General features: G+C 32.1%; 1 pseudogene; it reads right to left on the bottom strand.

Moving 5' to 3' along the window:
- LOC128235840 (CD109 antigen-like) overlaps positions 1 to 7,858 on the bottom strand; it is a 32,393-nt pseudogene extending 24,535 nt beyond the window's left edge.
- Between the last annotated feature and the right edge of the window lie 8,781 nt (positions 7,859 to 16,639).

Raw genomic sequence — 16,639 nt, 5'->3', positions numbered from 1 at the left:
AATTTTAAACACTGTTTTTGTACATTTTTAAGTGTTAAATTAAGTTGATTTATCTTTTCACCAATTGGAGAATCAAAATGAAATAATTAACACTCATTTTTCACAAAAGATGACGAAAAAAACACTTTCATACCTTGAAATACCTTTACTGCCCATTTTGTGTTTTCTCTTGTTCTCTTTGACTGGTGAGACTCTTCAAAAACCTTTATGTCTTCCTCGCCTACCCTTCTAAACCTGTTACAATCTTCTTGTTCTTCCTTCCGTTCTCCTTCTTCCTTCTGTTCTTGTTTCAATTCCTTGATTTCATGTTTTGTTGAATTGTCAGATGCTTTACAATCACTAAATGTTAATTCCAAATCCCGAAATAAGTCATCATCATTGTCATTAAATAGTTCTTCAAATGTTCCATCCATCATGAAATCAAAATCTAGATTAAAATCAATTAAATTATCGTTGCTCATTTTGTTTTCTCTTCTTAAATGAAGTTTTCGTCGTCTGCATTATTTTGACAGGTTGCCAATAATTTTACTACGATTTCATTGAAAAAAATAGTTCCGTAGTAAATAAGCTCCGCCCATTTGTATTATTGCGCCCAATGACAGGACAGAGGTATCGAACAAACGCACGCGATATCCATGGGAAATGCCATTGCACTTTATACAGAAATAAAGTGCAATTGATAAACAACAACCATCGTTAAGGAATGAAGTGTGAATGTAAATATATAATCCTTAAAACGCAATTGATTTAACTTCCATTTAAAGTCATCGTTACTGCCGTATGCTATAGACATAATTTATCATCATCGTGTAACCATTTATAATCCATCTAATCACTTCGCATTATCATGCTACCAATTATATTCATCCATCTTCAATGTCGATTGCTCAATAATCTTCCCGCTAGCATCTATTACTATCATGCTGATATATAATAATTCCCTCTAACCATATGTTATCCTCCTGTGACTGTTTAATAGTCCATCTCCTCAAGTGGCGTTTTTATCTTTCCTTCTACAATGTACTTCTCTCAACATATAAGATTATTTCCTTCTTATACTAACATTCATCCGTCTGACGCGTTGCCACCGCCGAAGACATCGCGTCATCGCGGAAAGAAGCGGCGATGTATTCTGCGGTAGCCAACGCGGTTGAGCGCTAAATCGACGCGTATATCTGCTGCTATCACGTCCGACTTCCGAAAACAGACACGCGGCGAATCACCTAGATGTGGTTTACCGAGATATGCAGGTATTTAACTTGTAAAGGTAATACAAATAGAAAAACAACAACATGTAAATTGAGCCGTGCTCGCAGAATTGATTTTACCCGATTACGAGGTTAAACAATCTCACCCCACAAACTGGCAATTGATAATAATGTCGCTCGTATATTGAGTGTGTTTTTTTAATATATTTAATAAGTAAATTGACTCAATATAGTATTATTCATAATCACACAAGCTTAACGAGGGCATTCAAAATTCGAATCTTTGGAACAATACTTATGTGAAAAATCAGAATCAAGCTCAGCAGCCAAAAGTTTAAACATAAACCCCGTTTAATGGCGCAGGGTAAACACCAAAGACATAGAACCCATCAACCAAAAATCACAAACAAGAAACATGGAACAACAACACAAAACTCCACAAACAGCACAGTGCATATATACTATATAAAAAACTAGGTATGTTTATCAAGGATTGTTAGGTACCGCCTTGGAACGGTCAGTAAAATGAAAAATTACTGGGGGTCTAAACTAGTTTATGTGCACAGACCTCACTCTTAGCCCAAAAATCCTGAATAAAGAACAACCATTAAAGATAAATCTTATCAACGTATGCATTAACTTAAGAAGAAACTTAATGATAAGACAAATAACAATAAACTAATAGGTAAACCCCAAGTACTTCAATCTTTCCAACCTTTTAGGAAGCTATTAATTTCCAATCAGAAGCAATAGCCTTTCTTCCTGACTGCAAGCATATTTTGTATGCAAAAAGTTTTCCAAAGCATCGTTTAAGAAAAGAGACAGTAAGTAAATTATTAAACTTACAGGACCAAAATCTTTCCTTTTAAGGAGTCATCGGAAGCTGTGTGAACTGTTTCTGGGAAATCTAACTCCACATAAAACTTAGGAAGTTCTGAAATAACATAAACCTTATCACATAACTACAATGAACCATCAGCAATATCAATATTTTCAAATGTATACCATTTTAAAACACTATATCATTTTAATGATTTAACACAATTTTAGTGCTATAAAAATGAAATCTAACCTGTTGATTTAAAGCAAATGGTACGTATGTCCTAAAATCTGCAATAAACCATAAAAATAATAATTACTCTTTTATGCTTTCAAATAATGTTTGCTGCAGGTAAATTAAATGTAACTTTAATAGAATTGATAAACATTTGAAACGACTTTAACAGATTTGGCTCTTTTATTCTTTTCATTCATACAACGTGCAATTTATAGATAAATGCCAAAAGTGACCTGTTACTAAAACAATATAAAGCATAATGATTACATATTCGGGCATTTTTAGCATAGGCATATGTACTAGAACTCAAAGTTAAAATAAGAAATAATAGGGGCTGCGACTCTTAACCTTAACCTATAGAAACCAAAAACACCGGGATGATTTGTAAAAAAAACATTACAATAAAGGGGAGGTGATGTATTATATAAAGCACTACCGAATTCTCCAACATCGAAATGTGTTGTTTGGGTAAATTTCTGAAAAAAGGGCACTTTTACTACTCTTATAGTTAGCTACCAATCAAAATATATATATATATATATAACTTATTTAACGAGCCTGATTATGATGTAACATGTCCTTGTTATTATATAATTAAAAATAAGTAGTCTTTATCTGCGCTCGTTTATTCCCTTCCCTATTTGACATCCACTTAATACTCAAGATTTATGCGTGTATATCAATATTCAAAACTCCTTCAGACACTATCGTAACAATATACAGAAGAAATTGTATATCTTGTACCATTGCACAACGAAATAAATCATTACATGTTCTATACTAATTTATTTGTATCAAATTCAAAATCAGTCGCAATCCACTTCCATCCCGTGATTCCAAAGGCAATCTGCTGACAACGCATGTAATGTACGTGAAGATATTTTGTTGATGCAAACGAAGGGGGATTACGGTACATCTAAAAAAATTACAGCTGCCAAAGTCATGTTTATAGTTATGTCAATAGTGTGGTTGTGATATCAGATTCTGAAGTTGGATTACAGGGAGGCCCGTTATTACCTGCAAAATATTGTAGCAGATGGACGTGAATTGTCATTTCACAGAAAGGAGAGAAACGTATGTTTCAAAATGGATGAAGATTGAGAAGAAATTTGAAATATGTATACAAAGGTCAATAATTAGATATTGCTGACAATTCATATCTTCGGATTTTGACCGGAAAGCTATTTGACTAAAACGTTTGATACATTATCTGGTCAGGCTATATAGTCTTTCGTTAAACTAAAGCAGTGCAGTCCTTTAATTTCCTTCATTGTTTAACACAGATACGATAGTTTTACAACTATTATACCTTGTCTTAAGCTACGGCTCTGAAGAATGGGGTTCTTAACCTTTCCATTTATGGAAAAAAAACATTTAAGTTTTTGTAAAGAATTACTAGGGCTCAGAACTCTAACCCAGACCAATTTGTACATGGTGAGCTAGGTAGAACAATGTTAATGTTTATGTGCTGTATATGTTATTAGACTTTAATTGATATTGAATTGACAAAAGTGAATTTGTAAACTATCTAGTAATTAATATATTAGGTTTGTGTATGATAAAATGTGTATATAATTAGATCTTCGATAAAAAAAACTGTTTTGAAAGATATATCTATGAACCAAGGTGTTGACAATGTTGATTTATTTCTACATGATTTAAGCAGTGAATTACAGATATATTTAAATAAAACTGCAGCTCCAATTAGCAGAATCTTGTAGAAATAGAAGATATGGGCTTCTATCTTAAGTTCAAGTCCTAACAATGTAAATATTACAAAATATTGGATTGCTTTATCGAGAAAAATTGCACAGCTTAAAAGCAAAGGCAGGTAGATGGCATAAACTAGTAGCTATTCCATATACAGAAAGAAAATGCCAGTTGTTTAATGTGCTCGATGATGTCTATAATTTTGTTTTTCTATGTAAACTCTATAATGATATAAGAAAACATACATAGTTACTGTAAGATTTACTTTGTACGACCAAAGATAAAGATTAAGGAAACATATATTATAATAACTATAACGCATAAACATTAATAAGATACCTTAATCTTTCCACATGCATTTGTTTTTAATGTACAATGAAATATTATTAACATAAAATTGTTATATTATTATTATTCAACTTGATGTCTGTATGACTACTGACTATAAAAAATTCCATATATACTTAACTGCTTAAGTACGCAGAGTCATATTGCCTAATTTATTTGAAATAATCTCCGAACTCTATACTACTAATAGGCATTTACCTTTAACATAGCTGTTTAGTGAGACACAACGTTTTTTAAGCCTGTGAAAACCAAAACATGTGGTCTAGCCTTTTAAATAACATCTACAACTATACATATTGTACATGTATATTTAATGGTTTCAATGATACGCCTATACCTCTTAACATTCTTATTTGCTTCAAAGTGAATATTATCATAAAAATGTCATACGTCCAAAAAAACAGTACTGTTAATTGCTTATCTTTCGGGAAGGTTTAATATTTTCGTCTTTTAATAATACTATTTTCACCTTTTCCAAACACTTTTATAGTGTTTTCGCTGACGTTTCACCGCGTACCATTGACCATTTATAACAAAACCAAGAAAAAAGATTGAGAAACCAAATAAAAAAAGTTAATCAATTACCTCATTCGAAACTTGAATTGTCCATTCCCCAAGAACAGGATAATTGGACATTTCCATTCTACCAACGTAAACCCCGCTACTATCAGTGACGTTAGCCCAGCGTCGCACGCGATTTGAATCCGCGTCCTTGAAAGAAGAAACAATTTTTTGTCATTATTATTATTATAATTATTGTTATTATTATTGTAATTATTATTATTATTATTATTATTATTATTATTATTATTATTATTTTTATCATCATCATTATTACTATTATTATTACTATTATTATCATTATTATAATTATTATTATTACTATTTTTATTATTATTATTATTATTATTATTATTATTAATTATTATTATTATTATTATTATTATTATTATTATTATTAATTATTATTATTATTATTCCCAACTGTGAAGAAAAGAAGACTTTAGGTGATATCACGAACAAGTTTCTTTAAGCCGCCATGGCAAGTTTTATATCAATGAAATATCAATTGAAAAAAAAAATGTTTTAAAAGGCAGGGGAAATTCATTTAATTCGGATAAAACAGGAGACTTACAAAAACACGATGTTATGCTTGAATTCAAATCAAATGTTAATTGATCCAAATTGAGCAGATCTGTGTGACGCAATGTGAGTGTTGTGCTAAGACCTCTCCAAACAAGATCGAAGGTGCTTCCAGGTTGCCGGAACTATCCCAGTTTTTTCCATTAGATGTAAAAACCAGTGTTTGTTCCAAGGCCAAAAAAGTAATGGCATGTCAATTTTTCCTTAATAGGTAAAACTATTATGCCTCGTTTGTACGTTTTGGTATCTCCGTTAGTGTAATTTGGGACCTTAACTTGTGCTTTACATAGGTAATATTTGCGTGCAGTTGAGCGTATAGCCTCTGAAAGGAACTCCTCAAAATGTCTTTAAAAAGAAACCAAAGTATCGATCAAATTAGTATGCCGTCAGTAACTAATTAAGGGTCACATACAACACATAGGGCTATTCCAGAAAATGAGAAAATGATAACCGTTTAATTCTCCAGAACCGCTTCGCTTATTTTGATTTATTCAGATAAAAAAAACGCATGAACAAATGACTATCAAATTTCATTTTTTGACATAAATTGGTTAAACTGACACTCTTATTCAAAATCAATACATTTACATATATAAACATCAATTTTGTGTGATAAATCTTTAACTTCTGACTAAACAATGTATTGATAGGAACTATAACGTACTGATAACAAGATTGTAACTGTGTGTTTAATAGCAGAAAGCGCAAAAATATTAAATAATTGGTGAATGTTAAAAGATTTTCTGTGGTCTACTATAGTCTCATATGGTAGAAATACCGTGTACTAGGCTTATTTCTTTCAGATTTAACTCGGTTTCCTTCGTTAGAACCATTTAGTTTCGACATTTATTCGTTTTGGAAAATTAAAACAATATTATTATTTGTGTTTGTGGTAAATCCTATTTAGAGTAAGAGTGCATCTTTAAATTAAAGTAAGCAATATAAACCGATCGTGTCTAACAACAGTTATAATATATCATCACAACAAGAAGAATTTACATGAATTAAACGTATTTTTTTCCTTTCATACAACAAACCAAAATTAAAAGAAACAGAACACTTACAAATATGTCTATGGTGAATGTGTCCTGTACCACTATCCGTTGTTTGTTTATGACCAGAATTCGGAACTGAACTAAAAAGCGATTTCATGGTTTAAATTTCTGATCATGTTTTTACATCGTGTGTTCAACTACTACACATTAACAGCACATCAACAAAATATACCACGACCTCTTGTTAGGTTAAATCCTCTATACCTGTTTGTCCAGCCTTGTAGATGCCTTTGTCCGTCTGTACTAGAGGTAGTAGGCTGTCCTCGGAATCGCTTTGTACATAAGCGAAGATAGAAATACCACCAACCCTTATTCCATTTTTTGTCACAGTAAGATCCCCGCTGTAGCTTCCCGATTTTAAATTTTCCGGAAACTGTCAAACGAATGGTAAGGCAGGTTTAAGATATTCATTTTCTAAATGTCAGTAGAGTTCGAAATTCATTAAATTCTTCATAAATGCAAGACAATCATTTTTTCTTGGTACTGCTTTTATTATGTATTTCAAAACGTCTTAGTTTGTCAGTTTTATGCTAGAATTAAGACCTTTATAAGTGCATAAACAGTACTGTTTATTGGTACAAAGAAACGTGTGCAGTCATAGTTGTTTACTAGTCACGTTATAATTACATAGTAACTCCCTCACCTTAATACTTAGAAGTACCCTTGGGTTATCTTAAAAAGAGAACGCATGCAATTTATGTCATACTCACAGTGTATATTTCTATATAAATTCGAGGAATATTTGACAGAAGATATTGGTGTTGTTTTTACAATATATTAAACAAACTATACTCTATATGTTTTCTTTAAAGAGAAAGGAATTAATGAATTGCATTTTTTTGCAGTGGTTAACCTTTATCCACCATTACGTTGACATTGTCAGGTTCAAACCTATTCGGCATTCTAGGGGCCAAAAACAAGCTGATCCTGTAACTGCCGTTCATTGGGTATATGACGTCATTATAAGCCGCTGCCAAGTCGCAGAAAACGGCAAATTTATGGCCTGGGAAGATGCGTTCGGGAATTATCGTATCCATGATCCTAAAAAAGAGAATCTTTGTAAAGGATCGGTGTCCGTTTTTATGAAGAATAAAGTTGGTTCAAAACGGTAAGAAAATGCTACAAATGAATAAAGACAGCTCGTGGTTCAATTATAAAACACGAACCATTAAATAAGGAAATGCGCTGTTATTTATAGCTGGTAAAAGTCATTATTGAGGCATTCAGTACTGGTATCCTTTCAAACGTCATAACACAAACATTATCCCAATGAGAATCAATCCTTGGACTTTTTTGTGAGGCGGATACCTTTACCTCAAGGCCACTTCTACAATCATCTTGATACTGGAGATATTAAGGTCGTAACTACCAAAACCTACAATGTTAGGAATGCCACGGATGCCAATAGTTATCTTATTACTAACTTCTAATTTAAGCTTATAAACATGTCGCAAACAAACGAAACAATCTGACATCATTGATAGAAAATTGAAATAGAAAATGGACAGATACGTCATCACTTATAAGTGTGTGTGAGGGGCGTCCCACGGTTAGAGGCGTACATAACAATATTTTCAAAAAGGGGGTAATTAAAAAAACAACATTGAATACTACTAATACTAGTGTTCATAGAAAAACTACATTTTCACTCATGGTTTCGCCACTCGTGAAAATATGTTTTTTTTAAGATGTTTCTGAAATAAAATAAGATCTTACACTGAAAATACAAGGAAACACGGATGCTACAACTGAAAAACAATCAGACAGCATACACATGAAACATTGACTAAAGACACTAATATAAATTATACTCGAGGTGCGTTATATGCATACCAATAGGTGTATTCGGCCTCTACAGACCAGGTCAGGCAAACCAGCCAACACACCGCTAACAAGCCTCCACCTTTAAACAGTACATAGAATATAAACGGGATTATTAAATGCCTTCATTTAAATAGATCTGTGTTTATCTCTGTTATTTACAAAGTTACACTTGAAGTTAGCATAGTACATGCGTAATGATAAATTTATGTTTCTGTAACTATAAAATGATGTGTATTGATATTAATATATATGTTCAGATCATACTTACCTATTGATAACATAAATAGGACAAATTGTTTTCATTTTTCGTGTTTGCTAGAAGACAACAATTAATTCATACAATATATATATATATATATATATATATATATATATATATGCGTTAGCTTTTAATTGACATTCCGGAACAGAATATGATACAACACATTAAAGAAAGCTATATTGGTAATGTATATAATGTTATGTCACATATGTTTAAATGAGAATATTTTAACAAACGTTTTATCATCCAAAGGAAAAGGACCACGATAGGCCTTATTGAAAGAAGGTTAAATCATACTATTATAATACTACGCAATGTTGGCAACTGTCAAAGATATCGTCAGAATTAGTCATGATAACAAGTAAAGCATTAGTGAAAGGCAACACACACGTATAAAGCAAAAACAAATGACTGAAAATCATAACCTGATTTTATAGCTTCCATAAACGCTTTCGAATAAAGTAACGTAAAAAGAGAAAAAACAATAAACTTGACTTAACCGTACGTAAGCCCCATTTTTATTCAGTCAACCACCAGAGGACATCTGATTTATAGCATCTACGGATCAATACGAGCATGTGTTAAGCCTTAGGGCTGTAAGGCGACAGCTGGATGGATTTATTTGCATGTGACGAGTTAAGTATGTTGAGGACTTCAATAAGTTGATCCGTTTATGGTAAAATAAATCTAGATTGTTTTATAGGTCCAGTTTGCTGTTAAGAGACTTAAGTTTTTATTAGTTTTTTAAGTTAGTATTGATAGGTGTTAAGACAAGTGTAAAGTTGAATACTAATCCATAGTAAACTCTTGTTTTGATGACCGGCGGTAACCCCAACATATAATAATCGTTATACTTTGATGATTGTGAAGTCTCTTCGGTAATGTAATCAGTCATTGCCTCTCGTCTAGTCTCTGCTAGGACTAACCCTAAAGATAAGTTTTTTTATACTTGTTTGTGCCCATGTAGTGCCTTTTTTAGTTCAAAGCAGACAACTATAAAAGATAACTATGTGTACGGAATATTCCTGTTGTTAATTGCCTTATTAGCAAATTTGTCTGAATAATGTTATTTTGGAAGTAAATTGTACCGACTATTTAGTCGAAAACCTCGGCTCGATCACAGACAGTATATCCTTGTTACAAACTATATTGTGCTTGATCAATTAGGGTTATTTTGGAATATTTCCCAAACACATGTTTATAATGACATCAGCAGTATCAGGTATCTGGTATTAGCTGTTCTACCACCAGAAATATTTCATCTTTGATATAGGGATTTTAAACAATGAAATCAATTTAGCCAAAAATCTGTATATTGAGGCTTCAAATGCCTGTTTGTAAATAACATTATGGTTTAAACCTTTCAAATGTTCACACAAATAAAAATTGTCCAGGTGTTTTTTTGTCTTAAAAGGAAGGCAAATTATTGTTAGCGCCATATTGTCGTTGTCAAAGTCGGTATGCAAAAACTTTAACCCAAACATAAACTTAAAATCCATTTTTAAGATTTAAGCTCGCAATTTTGTACACAAATTATCAATGACAGTTCACGCACTCACGGGCATTTGCTCTATTTTGTGTTTGTTTGTGTTTATAATCAAAATACAGTATGTAAGATATATATATAAATATTTATATATACTTCTAAATATATTTACCACAATTAATAATGTTGTTTTAATATTCCAAAATGGATGAATAAATGTCAAACACAATGGATCTTATGAAGGATTCCGAGCTTAATTGAAAGAAAGGTACATAACACACAGTATTTCTACCTTATGAGACTATAGAAGACCACCGGCAATCTTTTTAACATTCACCAATCATTTAATATTTTTGCGCTCTCTGCTATTAAATACATCTTGTAAAATAACTTACAGTCGACCGAAGTCGTTCAAGATATTTATTTCACTTATCGCACTTTTGTCTGTAGTTTTGATTATTTAAAATGGTTGAACAAAATCCTAATGCATTTTCCAAAAATATCGTTTTCATCAATTTGTAAGCAGGTGCTTCCAGGATATATATAAGTGGTGACGAACCGTTTGAATGCAGTGGGTCTTTTTTGTATAAGACTGCGTTTTAAAATAAAATCCTGTATAATTCCGCTGACTGCATACGATAAAATAGAGTGTTGACTAGCGTTTCCTTTTTCTGCATCCTGGAATACGCAACTGATCGGCATGTGGACGGGAACACACAGTGAACAATTTTCGACCAAAGCAAGGCGGTGCTTTGATTATTTAATTAGTCATTGCACTGACATGCTGCGACAGCTGAGGAAGCTTACGTTAATAACACCTTGTAATCTTCTAAAACGGCTTTGTCTACTAAACTGGAACATGCCAGAAAATCAAGCCAAACCGATATTGCACTTATTTATATTAAAGATATGTTATTGATATGAGACTTTGTAATGTCAGCAAGATCGCGTTCGTTTCTTATATGTACACTCCTCGCTTCAAGGTGTGACTTATTTAAGCGATGTTTTAATGTTATTAATGTTATGTTTACCATTCTTGTATCTGTTCCTGTATACAGATATACATTAAAATCTTATTGATATTATGATTATGATTTGATTAGAAAATAATACAGATCATTTTTTTTACAAACGAATCCATATAATCAGTAACTTCCTGAGTATAAAACATTGAAATAACAATTTATAAATGCAAACTATTCATCACGCTGAGCGTATCTTTATTTCTTGTTTGTGGTCATGCGAGATCATAACAAGGGTTTATTGTGATAAATATTTGAATTATTCGAACAATTACATAATTGCACGTGGTTAATTTAACGATACTTTTTCAAAAATAAATTATATTCGTAACTCGTCGATATTCAAACAACACACAGGTAGCAGAACGGTCAACGTTGGATTTAAGGTGATTGTACGGTCATAGTTTACAATTGCTATATGTTAGAAGAATAATGCCGCAAGACCTACGTTATCGAAGACACAGCTTAGGACGCGCATAAAACAATATTTAGTTTGTAAAAATACAAGAACAAACAAATGTTTTTTTAGATAATCTTTTTTTTTAATTTGTTAGACTTGTTATTATTTTAAATATATATATTTTTAAAGACCACAGTTGATGTTGAACGTCATCGCATTTCGGAAAATTAAGTAACTGCTGTGTAGAGCTTGTCCTTTTAACATTGTTCCACTATTTTGCCTCAGTAACAACCAAAGACACCCACGAATTGAGATATTGACCATCATTACATGACATGCGTCGTAACATGGACTACTTTACGACACTGGAAGTAACTGCTGTATAGAGATTGTCCTTGGATGTCAGTTGTTCTCGCTCGGTTGTCACGGTAGCAACCGAAGGACCCCCAAGGATTGAGAAATTGACCATCATTACATGACATGCGTCGTGACAGGGACTACTTTACGACACTGGAAGTAACTGCTGTATAGAGTTTTTCCTTTTATATCTTGTTCCACTATGTTGCCTTAGTAACAACCACGGGACCCATTCCAATTAAGTACTGTTTACTTGTAAGGGCAGAATATTATGTGTGCACACATTCAGCAATAGAGTCCCACTTAGCATTATTTAGAATTTAATATAACGATATATTATACATAATAATGAGCATATAAAATAATTTAATTTCAAAACAACTTATCTGATGAATTGTGTTTTTAAACAATTACTTTCATTACTTTTATTTCAAACACCACGATCGATATATCAATTAAAACCCCTTAAAATTACCTTTTTCGAATGAGTTTTGCAAATGTCCATGGTAAATGGCATTATAAGGTATAATCTGTACATATTGCGTCGGAACATCGGGTGGTTGGACACATAGGAATTATCGTGTCTCATGTTTTCAGACTATTAATAACTATTTTATTATGGATAAGAGCATAATCAGATTGCTTTGATGTTTTTACCGTTTGGTAGGTTAGTTGACAAAGCAGTTTCAGGAGATTACAAGGTGTTATTCACACAACCCGCTACAGCCTTAACAGCCTGTCGGTACATAATTTACAACATAATACAAATCTTACCATAAATACTGGAAGAAAATTATTCTGGTATAAAAACAACAATAAATATTAGCGTTGTAGGAACTGACAGTTTGAATAAAGAGAGCGTGACAAAGGTGGAGTCGAGGAGTTCCCTTGTTTATTTTAATTGTCTAACCATTCGGTGCTTTTTACCTTCAAAATATCACCCTTCACGAAGAAAGCACGATAATGATTTAATGACTGGTATTAATAAGGTGTTTAGCAACCAAATAAGAGTGTTTGCTTAAATAATACAATAGAAGCCACAAAAATATCAAAGACTATCGTATGGTGACACTAAAGGAAGAACACACATTGACACAAACAGCATTAAAATAATACACCAACATCAAATTTAATCTTTATTACCTCTGTTGGGGTCGCTTCCATCTGATGGTCAGCGGTGTTCATTGGAGATAAGTACCCACACTCACACTTTTACAAGCACAAATCAGTACAAGGTACATTGAAGAAATAAGAATATTTGAAGGCATCTCTAATTTGAAGATAATAAAGATGAGATGTAAAACAAATCATAGTATAAAATGATAAACTTACACAACATATAACATGCACAAGAGTTAATCCAGTTGTCAGAAAAGCCCATACTTAGATGGCAGAATGGCAGTCTAATTGGTAACGCATGCGCGTATAGATCCATAATTGCTTTAAAACGAGACGTGAACTGTTTTCCAACTGAACGAAAATAGAGCTAAGGTACGGATAAGTCGGGCTGATGAATTAGTTTTTATGCTGGAATGTGTAAACATTAAGGAAGTAATACAAGCATCTTATTTTTTGCGTTATAGCTTATTCTATTAATCATGTAAATGGCGGGTAATAATTATGCTTTTTTCGTATTATTTTAAATGAGATTAATGAACACTGTGAATGTTGTTAAGCTGTTGCAATGTTCATAATAATTTGTTATTAAGTTCTTTGTTTAACTATTTTCATATCATTTTGTCACTTACCTGAATATGATATAGAATTCGGGAACACCTTTGATAAGCACAAGTCATGGCGCTGTTTTATTATAAAATGTTAAATCATGATATCTGTGCATCTAAAATAAATTATTTTATCTATGACTTTACAACTTATAGCATAAATGTTCTTATTTAGTATGCTGTATGTTTTTTAAATACATTGTCAATTGTTGATGCGTTGTTATCTTATTGCCTGTGAATACATTGTATCTTGTCGATCTTACCACAATGTATACTATAATTGTAACAAATGCTCGACATACGTATATATCAATAATTTATCGCATTTTGTAATAACGTATACCGCATTACTATCAGTGCACAAAACGTATACCATATTTCTATCAGTGCACAAATCCTGAACTAACTGTCCTTTCATTATTTGATTAACAACTTTGAAACCCTCAGATTCCATAGGAAACAATAGACGTAAAACTCTGGTTCGTTTTATATGCATTGCGTTTAAAGGGGATGCTTGAGGGCGGTTTGTTTGCTTGGTTTACTGACCTGGTCAGTGTAGGCTGGGTTCTTATATTGGTACGCTTATAATTGACTCACGGTCCATCTCGCGGCCTGAAAGCGGTAATTTCAGTAGTTGCAATATGCTGTTTACAATTAACAGATCAACATTATCTCAAATGATAAAGTAAGCTTATTAAAAATTTTAACTTCCACGATTAATAACGCGTGTATGTGTGAAATAGTCTCGTCTATATGCTACAAATTTGAAATGATTTATCTTAAGACATTAAAAGAGAAGTGAGAGTAGTTAAAAGCGTATTTGGTGTTACTACATATTAATAATCTTATTGAATAACGACACATATCATCGTAATAAAATGGAATTTTGGTTAATAAATTAGTAAAAGTAAGAATAGTCTAGAGTTATAGATGTCTGTCTCTAACCAATGAGACTTTGTGTTTAGAACCGTTACAGGCATGTTGGAACCGTGGCCTTCCAAATAGGATACCGGTACTGATTGTGTCGAAAGCTTAATTATAAGTTTTTTTCACACTGTACCATTAAACGTCTTAGTTAAGTATGTCATGTTACACATGTGAAATGTAGTTAATCTTTATCAATACAGTTTTAACCATCCTTACCCGAATCGGAATTACCCTTTAGGCGGATACTTACATATGTTCAACTATTTAGGAAAATGGATAACGATTATTCCCCGTCATATCACCCCAGGTCACAGATTTGTCGTTTTCTGCGATTTGGCACCGCCTTACAATGACGTAAACATCCCTATGAACGGCAGTCATGTGATCAGCTTGTCCCTGACACCTACTTCGCCTATTACGTTTGTACCCGACAAAGTAAGAATATTGGCTGATAAATGTTGACTTCTTCGGATAATTTGATATCCATGCTTTATTTGACTTTAAAAAAAGCACATTGATGAAAGTTGAAATATGTTAAAAATAAACCAATGGCTATAATCATACATCCCCGAGACCTATACAAAATAATTGATATGCATAGGATATTTAATGCATTTGTTCTTTCTTGAAGATAACCAAAGACAAATATTAAGTGTTAAGTTGAGTTATTGTTTGTTTTTAACATTTTTTCGAAACGTGAATATTTAACAACAAATGTTTCAATACAGTTTTGTATGCCCAAAGGTAGCATTGTCTTACATCTCAAACTTTCAATCCAAAATGATTATGTACAGACGAAGTACTTTTGGAACACCTACTTTTAGCAATAGCAGTGATATTACCAAGGAATTAAAGACGCATACCATAACAGACATAATGACGAATTTCTACCGACTTTACAAATACCCTAATAATACGGATACTGAATATCCACATTTTCTTTGGCATGTTTTTTAATGGAATGCATTTTTTTCTTTTAAAACCCGAATATTCGGCGAATGATACATACTGTTTTAGTGTAATATCACAATATATAAACATAATCATAGTGAACACAAACAGTAAATATTCTGAAATATAGTTGTTTTTCTCTGATTCAGTGAAATATATTCCGATTATGAGTAATCAATAATCCTCAAATACATCATATTTCAACAGTGTTCAACGATTTTCATGAAAAATATAAAAATAATTAAATAACAGTTACTTCATCTTGCATATTAACTTTAATTATATCTTCGTCTTGCACAATCAATGGGCAAACAAAATTGGTTCAATAATTAACAGAATGGTGTTGCTGTTTTAACTTAAAAATACAGATTACGCTATTGAAATTGCATAATGCGGTGCGACCTAAAACTACGATAAGGCCTCTAACGTCGCTGCGAACAGTGTAACTTTTATAAAGCATATATGTTTGAATATAGCAAATTTCACCAAATACTTTTTACATCGATATACCTCTATATAGTATATATTACCAATTGCAATTCACCATTTACCACTTGGATGTCAAGAGCAATTTTACTTTCAGTTCAAAGTATGACACCTACCCTAGAAGGTAGTTATGGAATGTTTATTATTTCCAATTTGAAAAGTATTTATGACCATTTTGAATAAAACATTGATGACGAATGATAATGAATTGTATGTACATAAATATCAAAACATTATCAGAGGTTGTTGCTTGACGCTTTCAACTATTTATAGGTGTAATAGATCTATTTCGTACATAGCTGCAAGTTGACAAACACAAACGGCATCTTCAAGGTCAAGGTCATTATAAAATTGGAATGAAAGGCTATTTTTGATGAACAAAGAAGATCACTATTTATATTCTATTTCTGTTAGAGTAAATTCCTTTAGTTATAAAGAAACACTAATAAAACATGAGGTTCAACCTTAACTATACCTCAATATTCGAAACAAGTTTGCTTTACTAAGGCCGGTTTTCAGATTAAATGGTGTCACTTTACATATTAATTTAGCTTACCCGCTTCTAAATTAGCGGGAAATTGATGGATAATTCAGTTAGTTTTCTGTCATATATGATTGCTAAAAAGTTCTATACAACCGAATGCATTTCCTCATAGATGTATAATTTAACAGGTGTTTG

This window comes from Mya arenaria, chromosome 5, assembly GCF_026914265.1.
Source record: "Mya arenaria isolate MELC-2E11 chromosome 5, ASM2691426v1".
NCBI lineage: Eukaryota > Metazoa > Mollusca > Bivalvia > Myida > Myidae > Mya > Mya arenaria.
This window is presented reverse-complemented; position numbering and strand designations above follow the sequence as displayed.